We start from the raw sequence: 9,154 nt of genomic DNA, 5'->3' as shown, positions 1-9,154 counted from the left end.
CAGGCATGGGGGGAGGTGGCAGAGACAGTGGGTGAAACTGGTAGGTGTTCGCCTATTTGGGGAGTTTATATCCAGTGTACTTCGTTTGAATGGACAGCTAGCAAGCATAGACAGTATATTTAGCCAGCATGGATGTAGCATGAATGCTTTGCTTTGTATGTCCGGGGCGGGACATTAATGTGATTGGTTGTTGGTCGCGTTGTTCGTAAAAAATCCCCAAGCTTCAGACACGCCCACCGCCTAGCGGTAACGCACGCCGCCGTGTGTAGGGGCCGTTACAGGCCCATATCAAACCTGCCATTTCTAGGTAAAATCATTGAAAAAGTTGTTTTTCAACAGTTGAGTAATTTCTTGCATTTAAATAGTTGTTTGGATGTGTTCCAGTCAGGCTTTCGTCCAAACCACAGCACTGAGACTGCTCTTGTAAAGGTCTTCAATGACATCCACTTAAACACAGACAGTGGCAGAATTTCAGTGTTACGGCCCCTACACACGGCGGCGTGCGTTACCGCTTGGCGGTGGGCGTGTCTGAAGCTTGGGGATTTTTTACGAACAACACGACCAACAACCAATCACATGAATGTCCCGCCCCGGACATACAAAGCAAAGCATTCAAGCTACATCCATGCTGGCTAAATATACTGTCTATGCTTGCTAGCTGTCCATTCAAACGAAGTTCACTGGATATAAATTCCCCAAAAAGGCGAAAACCTACCAGTGTCACCCACTGTCTCTGCCACCTCCCCCCATGCCTGGCTCCTCCGGTTTGTATCCCTGTATGTAAAGAGGGACTGGTCATATAGTACCGCCACGATCTTTTTCTCCTCCATTTTTTGACATATGGGAAATAACTGCGGTCTGGCTCTCCCAACATACACGCGGTTTGATTGGCTAGCGCTTGTAATGTCAGATTTGCATACGCGGGATTTGATTGGCTGACGCCTCCGTCGAGGCGGCAAAAGTAGAACATTGCTCTACTTTTGCAGCGAGCACCGCGAGAGAACCTACGCTTTGCTCCCACAATGCAGTTCGGCGAATCGTGACGTCACCCCATTCAAAGTGAATGGGCAGAAGCGTTGAAGCGGCAACGCACGCCGCCGTGTGTAGGGGCCGTTAGTATTATTAGATCTCAGTGCTGCGTTTGACACTGTTGAACACAACATATTACTCGACCGACTAGAAAACTGGGTGGGACTTTCGGAAACATCAATGACTGGATGTGTCAAAACTTTCTCCAATTAAACAAAGATAAAACTGAGGTAATGGTTTTTGGAGCCAAGGCAGAACGTATAAAAGTTAGCGCTGAGCTTCAGTCTGCAATGTTCAAAACAACAGATAAAGCCAGAAATCTAGGTGTAGTCATGGACTCTGACCTGAGTTTCAACAGTCACATTAAAACAGTTACTAAATCAGCCTACTATCACCTAAAGAATATATCTAGGATTAAAAGACTAATGTCACAGCAGGATTTGGAAAAACTTGTCCATGCTTTTATCTTCAGTAGACTCAACTACTGCAATGGTGTCTTCACAGGTCTCACTAAAAAATCTATTAGGAAGCTGCAGCTGATTCAGAACGCCGCTGCTCGAGTCCTCACTAACACTAAGAAAGTGGATCACATCACTCCTGTTCTGAAGTCTTTACACTGGCTTCCTGTGTGTCAAAGAATAGATTTCAAAATACTGCTGCTGGTTTATAAAGCTTTGAATGGTTTAGGCCCAAAATACATTTCTGACCTCCTGCTAAATTATGAACCATCCAGATCTCTCAGGTCTTCAGGGACTGGTCAGCCTTCTGTCCCCAGAGTCAGAACTAAACATGGTAAAGCAGCGTTCAGTTATTATGCTCCAAATATCTGGAACAAACTCCCAGAAACCTGCAGGTCCGCTGCAACTCTGACTACTTTTAAATCCAGACTAAAGACTTTTCTTTTTGTCACTGCTTTTAATTGAACTATTCACATCTTAAACTGCACTGTAACTTTTATCCATGTATTTTTTCTTTTAATGTTTCTTTTATTATCGTTTCTTTTTAATGACTGATTTTAAATACCATTTTCTTAATGTCTTTCGTTTTTTGTAAAGCACTTTGAATTGCCTTGTGTTGAAAAGTGCTATATAAATAAACTTGCCTTGCCTTGAGAGATAGAGCCAGGCTGGCTTTTTTGCCCTGCTTTAAACTTTATGCAAGGCTAAGCTAACTGTCTGCTAGTTTTAGCCTTAATAAAGTTGAATGCCTACTGAAACGAGACCTATTTCAATCTTCACATCTATTTCTCAGGCAGACTATAAATAAGCATATTTTCTAAAATGTGGAACTATTTCTTTAAGTAAAGTTTCTTTCCACTTTTAGGCCAACAAGCAGAAATAAGAAAGAGCATGCTGAAGTCTCAGTTTGATGTAATAATTTCATTGCCTTGCTCAGAGCTTTTTCAAATATGTAGGACAGAGTTTTGCACGGAAAACGTCACAATGCAGTCAGCTTCAAACACTCCCTTAGCTTGTCATGTGTAGATGAAGCCATTGTAGCACTGCCAATGTATTTCTTTATATGATTGCCCCACAGTTGCTGCACTTTTCATTCAGTCTTTTCAGGAGAGATGAGAGGTGCAGAAAATGTATGTTTCCCAGACAAAGAAACATCAATTCGTTTTGAGGATATTTGCATTTCCTTAAAACAAATATACAAAATATCCGCTCTTGTTTTCAGATGTGATCTCAAAGTGACTGCACCTGTGATGCTCATCGAGCATCTCCTCACCCTACTTTCCTTTTTTGGTCGATACATTTCTCTTTTTTCGTTTCCTTTCTTAACTGAAGTATTTCCCATGGGGAAAAGGTGGCTTAAAGGTATTGATCTCATTGTTCGCTTCCCTCAAGGCCTTACTTATCCTCAGTGACAGAGAGTTGTATTCCCTCTATACTGTATGTGGCCAACATAGCTTTGAGACATTCATTAATCAAAGTGGATGGTCGGTTAATCTTACATGTCTAGCTTAATATGAACCACATATTATAGTATGGAGTATCAGTTTATTTCATTTCAAGATGTTTACATTAGTGGAATACTTCCATACTTTGTAATCTAGTTTATATAAACTATAAACATATAGCATTCGGAATGAATTGTTAAAGCACTTTGAGTTTTGTTTACGCAAATGAAAAGTGCGCTTATAAATAAAAAATATTATTATTATTAAAACAGTAAACGTCTCATACGACAAATTCCAACATGATAAAATAAAGTATTTAGTCCCTTGAAAATGTAGCGCTATAGGCCTTTGATTGGATAAAGGAACCCACAAACACTTTTACTCTTCTCATCCTGAATCAACGTGGCGGCTTGTTTGGAAACATTTCTCTCCTATATTACGAAAAATAGTTTACTGAAATGTGTTTTTGAAAGCCTTTCAGGAAAGATATAAGGCATATAGTTACTGAATCTTTATTTTTAGATCGGTTCATTTAACGTTTTTTGGTAGTTTCCAGAGTCACGATTGGCACTGGATAACTCTGATTTGATTTTCTTGAAGATGCCTCAACTTTATGCAAATGTGGCTAACGCATCGCCCCAGTAATGTATTACCAGAATGCATTTCACAGCTGCTCACATAGACAATGAATGGAAAGTGTGGAAACACATTATACAAGCTGCCACCTGGTAAGAATAAATTAACAGCTGCCAGTAGGGAGCCTCAGTAGTCTGTACCAACACTTTGTCAGGAAACCCCTGTCCTCCAGACCATCTCATCTGGGTGAGTAGTCCTACAACTTCCCCCGGTTCCTTGGACTTCCTTTGGATTTGGCTCTGCGGGTGCGTCCGCCACCTGCTTCCCTCCCCCTGTTTCTCGTTGCATCGCTCCATTCTGGCCAGCAATTATATGTTGCTGTGTTCCCCCACTGGTTAATTGCTTCCACACAGGTGTGTTCAATTGTGCTCATTGCTGTGGCAAAATCACTCTAAAAACTACAAACAACCCAACATGGCAGAAATAAGCATGCCCCAACAGTATAACAACAACATACAAAACAAAAATAGCAAACATGTCATAGAATCTTTGTAGCAATCCAGAAAATAACAATAAAATAAAGTGGGACTTGTAGTCCATTGTGTGATAGGAAAAAGTGAGTGCTTATGTACCGCAGTTGCCAGAGTACACAGTTGTACTATTATCTGATTAAATGGTCGTTATCAGTGGATATGTGTTGTATTTGTGTTCACAAGGTCAGTGTTATATGTTATCTTTTTTAAGAAGTTGCTTTGTTTGTGTTCAACAAGTTATGTTTCATTGGGTTTTACAACATGATTTCTTTTACGATAACGTTGACAATAGGCTGTTCTTATTCATTCTTCCCTTTTCTTGTCTATCTTTGGCCTTTTGAATAAAAGAAAGAAACCAGAGTAGGCCAATGCCAACAAAACAAAATAACTCTAAACTAAAGAAGCAACCAATCTCACATAAAAATAAACAAAACAGAAATATAATCACGAACCTTCATAACTTATTTACAGGGAAAAACAAGGTTAACAAAATAGGCAGCCCTGAGAGAAAAGACATATTAGACTTCTTACTTTGCCACTGATACACAAGACACCTTACACATTTACTGAAGCAGCTGCATCAAATGTTACAGTTCAAATGTAAGGAATCGTAGATGAACATCTGTTGTGTCACTGAAAGGTTTGTTTCCACCTCGGGCATAAAAGAAGATACCTACAGACTCTTTATATCGGTAAATTCTAACAGGATTTTGGTCAGTGCCTTGATAATATCATCAGACAGGTCAGTCACTGCTTTTTCGACCCTCAGCTTGTAAATTGCACCACAAGAGGCTTCGGATTACAAAGTAACTGTTACACCTCAACCTTTCCAATTTAAAAGCACTAGACCCGAAATACCCAACCTTCCTTAAATTCTCTCTGCCTTTGACGCTGGCCATCTGTGTGTGTGTGTGTGTGTGTGTGTGTGTGTGTGTTGTGTGTGTGTTGTGTGTGTGTGTGTGTGTGTGTGTGTGTGTGTGTGTGTGTGTGTGTGTGTGTGTGTGTGTGTGTGTGTGTGTTACTCAGGGGAAGAAAAAGCCTCATCTGGCCACAGCAGACAAGTTCAAAGATGGTCTCTATACTTTAAGGTGAAGAAGTTTCACAGCTGCTACCTTTCAAAGATGATTTACACAACGTTTGTGGGTAAAACAACAATTAAAGCACAGAAAAAGCACTCCTTAGATAACTTTAATCACCGGCTTGTCATTTTATTCAGTCTTATTGCGTTTGTGTGTAAAACACAATGTCTGCAGCCCTCAATGAGAGAATAGTCCTAAGTAATATGTTCCTGTCTTGACTATCCTATAGCACAGAATCAAATAGTTCCACCTCAAAATCTAATAACACAATGTTGAACACATGGTCTTTGTAAACCAGGGAAATGAAACGTGTGATTATTAGCACCACCAAGTGGTCACTGCAAAAAAGAAAACATTGTATCTACTGAAAGAGGAGAGTCAGTGAATTTGAACACCTTGCAGGAAACCAGTATTTTCTATTATGATATACAGAAGCCAGACATAATGATTCATAACTCAGGTACTCACATTCAGTTTTCACAGCACATTTTGGGAGATATTTTGAACAACATCAGGATATCTACAGTAAGCTCTGTTTTACACGTCTTTTGAGACTTCCTTTGTAAACTACAAAAACCCACAAACAATACACAATGAAAAAAAATGAAGAAATGTTAATACACAAAGCAGGATGAGAAGGTATTTGATCACAGCACTGTTCACTGCATCAACCTCTACCGCATGTTACGGGAAATAACGCAGCTCGGGTGATTAAACACAGCTCCTTTCATTCTGTTACTGCAGTTCTGGGAATATGTTGTAAAGTTGAACTATATAAAGCTGATTTAAATCAAACAAACGGGACAAGGGTGTTTATCTTAGTTTCTCAGACATATCAATTCAGAAAGAAAATAGTTCTGTGTCTAACTCCTCTTTACCACAGAGCTCTAAAACTATTAAAGGTCCCATATTAATTATACTGTTTTTCATCAAATTATAGGTCTCAGATACAAAACATGTTTCTGAAGTGTTTGGCTCCAAATACCAAACAGATCCCATCCCATCCCATAATCCCCTCTGTTTCAGCCCTGTTTCAAAAGTGCTGATTCTCTGACTGTTACTTTAGATGAAAATAAGGAGCCACTCCCCACGCCCCTCTGAGAGATATTTGGTTAAAAAGAACACAATGGTGCTCTAGGAGGAGATTCAGGTGATAAGGTGGGGGGGGGGTTACCTTGGTTAATTATTAGCTAATGGTTACACAAGCCAAAAAATCATTATGACATCATAAAGTGGCCAAAATCTGATCAGCTCATTTTCAGACAGGTTTTTATATAAATGGATCAGGACAGAAAGTGTTCCTGAAACTTGCAGAATCTCTTTACACAGAGGGGACACATGTTGATGTATAAAAGACAAGAAAAAGTGGCATAATAGGTGACCTTTAACAGCACATCATGTAGGAAATTGTTCTTAATACCAATAGACCAGGGCACTGTCCACTATCTCACCTACCATACATTACTCACAGCTGAAAATACAGCCTATTCTTTACTACAGTTTAGGTAAAGCATTAAACAAAGTAACTTGTGCTACAAAATTGTTTTTTTACGTTATGTTATGTTGCGTTGTGTTACGTTGCGTTGTGTTACGTTGCGTTGCGTTACGTTGCGTTGCGTTACGTTGCATTATGTTGCATTACGTTGCGTTACGTTGCGTTACGTTGCCTTAAGTTGCCTTATGTTATGTTTTGATCTATTTTGATGTCAATGTTTTTTGGTATTTGGATTTTTTTTTAATTTATACAGTCTTTTTTAACCAAGTTGAAAACTGACAAATGTTATACATGTTGTGTCCTTAAATTGCGATTTTAAAATTATAGGACTTGCCTTGACTCAAATTGGCCGTTTGGTACCTTTAGGATTACAAAATGTGTTTATGGTATTCGAATAAGCTTAAACATGACTTGTAGTAACCTGTGTGTCAAGGTTTGACTGTATTTTATTTATAGCAAGGTATAATAAAGTATAGTATGGTATTGTAATATCGTCACATCACCAATATTCTAAGCATGTGAGCAATCTCAGTTCATTGTCATATATTATTTGTATGGATGGCTCCTCTCCTGTTTGCAGCAGTGTTAAATATTATTCCATAATTGCGCCATGGATCTCAATGTCTGCAGAGAATCTCATGATGGTTTTCACTCTCGGCCGGGGATCAAGTCATTACAGCCATCGCACAGTCAATTAACTTCCATTCTCTGCCCGATGGTGTCCTTTAAACCACTTGAACCTCGTGAGCCGGGCACAGCACATTGAGATCCATGGATTATATGAATGGAGTGGCTGTCGAGCTCAGACACTGTAGGCAATGAGGATGAAATAGGCTGCACCTGCTTGAAGTTAATGGGGATGGATTGTGTCCGAGGTGATGTAGAGCCACATTTACTGGTAGCGAGGACCTGAACTGTGAGCCTGGTGAACTACAGCAGCACGGGGAGACTGATGCGTGCTCTCCCAAAAGGCTGTTACACATGTGACCGACCTGAGCTGGCCCGGAAAGTGAGGACCAGAGTCAATGGTCGAGAGGTTGCAGTAATTAGACTTGACCATGCTGCTGCTCATCCATTATTCCTGGTCCCACTGTTGCTCATTTGGAATTGCTAGGAAAATGCCTTGCTCCCACTTAGTGTATGTGTGTGTCTATATGTGTGTGCCTGCATACAATATTGAAGAAGCTCTTTTAGAAAATCCATGCAGCCAATAGAGTTTTTGCCTTCACTAAGGTTATTTGACCAGAGGGTAAAATCAACACTGTTGCTCAAGAACACTTCTGCTGAGTTTCCACTGCTTGGAACTGCTTTGCTTGACTCATGCCAATATATCAGTAGATTTTCTCCATTTCGTCTGCACTTTGACAATTGTGAAGTGTATAGTTTAGTTAAGCACGCTGCACTTTTTCGAAATAATAGGTTTAGTGAAAAAACCCTTTTTGCAGGACGTCCCATTTGATGCTGGTGATGATACTTCCTGACCAATCTGTTGTCTGCATTGTTTTAATGTCACCTTGTACCGAGTTGGTATCACAAAAATCGTACCATATACTATCTGGCCCTTCGTACATCCAGGACATGGTTAAACTGTACACCCCAGCGCGTGCACTACGCTCTGCATCAGCCAAACGACTCGCTGCACCCTCGCTGCGAGGGGGACCCAAGTTCCCATCAGCAAAAACACGTGGGTTTGCTATCCTGGCTCCAAGATGGTGGAATGAGCTCCCCATTGAAATCAGGACAGCAGATAGCTTGCACATCTTCCGGCGCAGACTGAAAACTCATCTCTTTCGACTCCACTTCGAACGATAGAATTATTAACAAAGCACTTTTATACTAATAAAGGACTGGCTTTTCTAAAGCCAGTTGAGTAGCACTTGAAATGTTTGGCTCTATGAAACCTGATGTACTTATATGATTCTGTTTTCTTCAAGGTTGTGTCTTCCTGGTCGAATGTACTTATTGTAAGTCGCTTTGGATAAAAGCGTCAGCTAAATGCAATGTAATGTAATGTAATTAACAATTTTTACTAATGGAAAACCAAAACACGTAGAGTTAGAGGCGCTTGTCTAAATTGTATTTTTTATTTATTCGGTTAAATGACAACTGTATTTGTCAGCATTTTCAGAGTTTAATGCTAACTTAATATCTGTAAAGTATTAAGCTCTCTGATTAGTTCAATATATTTTTGTATATCTAATATCATTCAAAAGGACCAGGATATTGTTTTGCTAAAAATTAAATAACAATTGACAACTGTAAAAACTAAGTCAAATAGATCTTATAGCAAACGTCTAGTTTTATGGCTCCAACAGATGTTTAAAAAACGTCAGGTTGCTTGACATTTTTAGGGGAAAAATACTGTGTTTACTTGTTTCATTTCAAAAGAAAACACATGCTGATGGTATCTGTGTTTCTCACCACAGGCAGATGAAGCACATATGAGAGCTGTAGGGCTGTTTGTCAGGTGCACCACATTAATAGGAAATGAAAGCATGTGGTATGATTCTTAGAATAAAGCATCGGTTTTAGTCAGCTG

Source organism: Gymnodraco acuticeps, unplaced genomic scaffold (assembly GCF_902827175.1).
Source record: "Gymnodraco acuticeps unplaced genomic scaffold, fGymAcu1.1, whole genome shotgun sequence".
NCBI classification, from domain to species: domain Eukaryota; kingdom Metazoa; phylum Chordata; class Actinopteri; order Perciformes; family Bathydraconidae; genus Gymnodraco; species Gymnodraco acuticeps.
The sequence above is the reverse complement of the archived record's forward strand: the minus strand, read 5'-3'. Positions refer to the sequence as shown.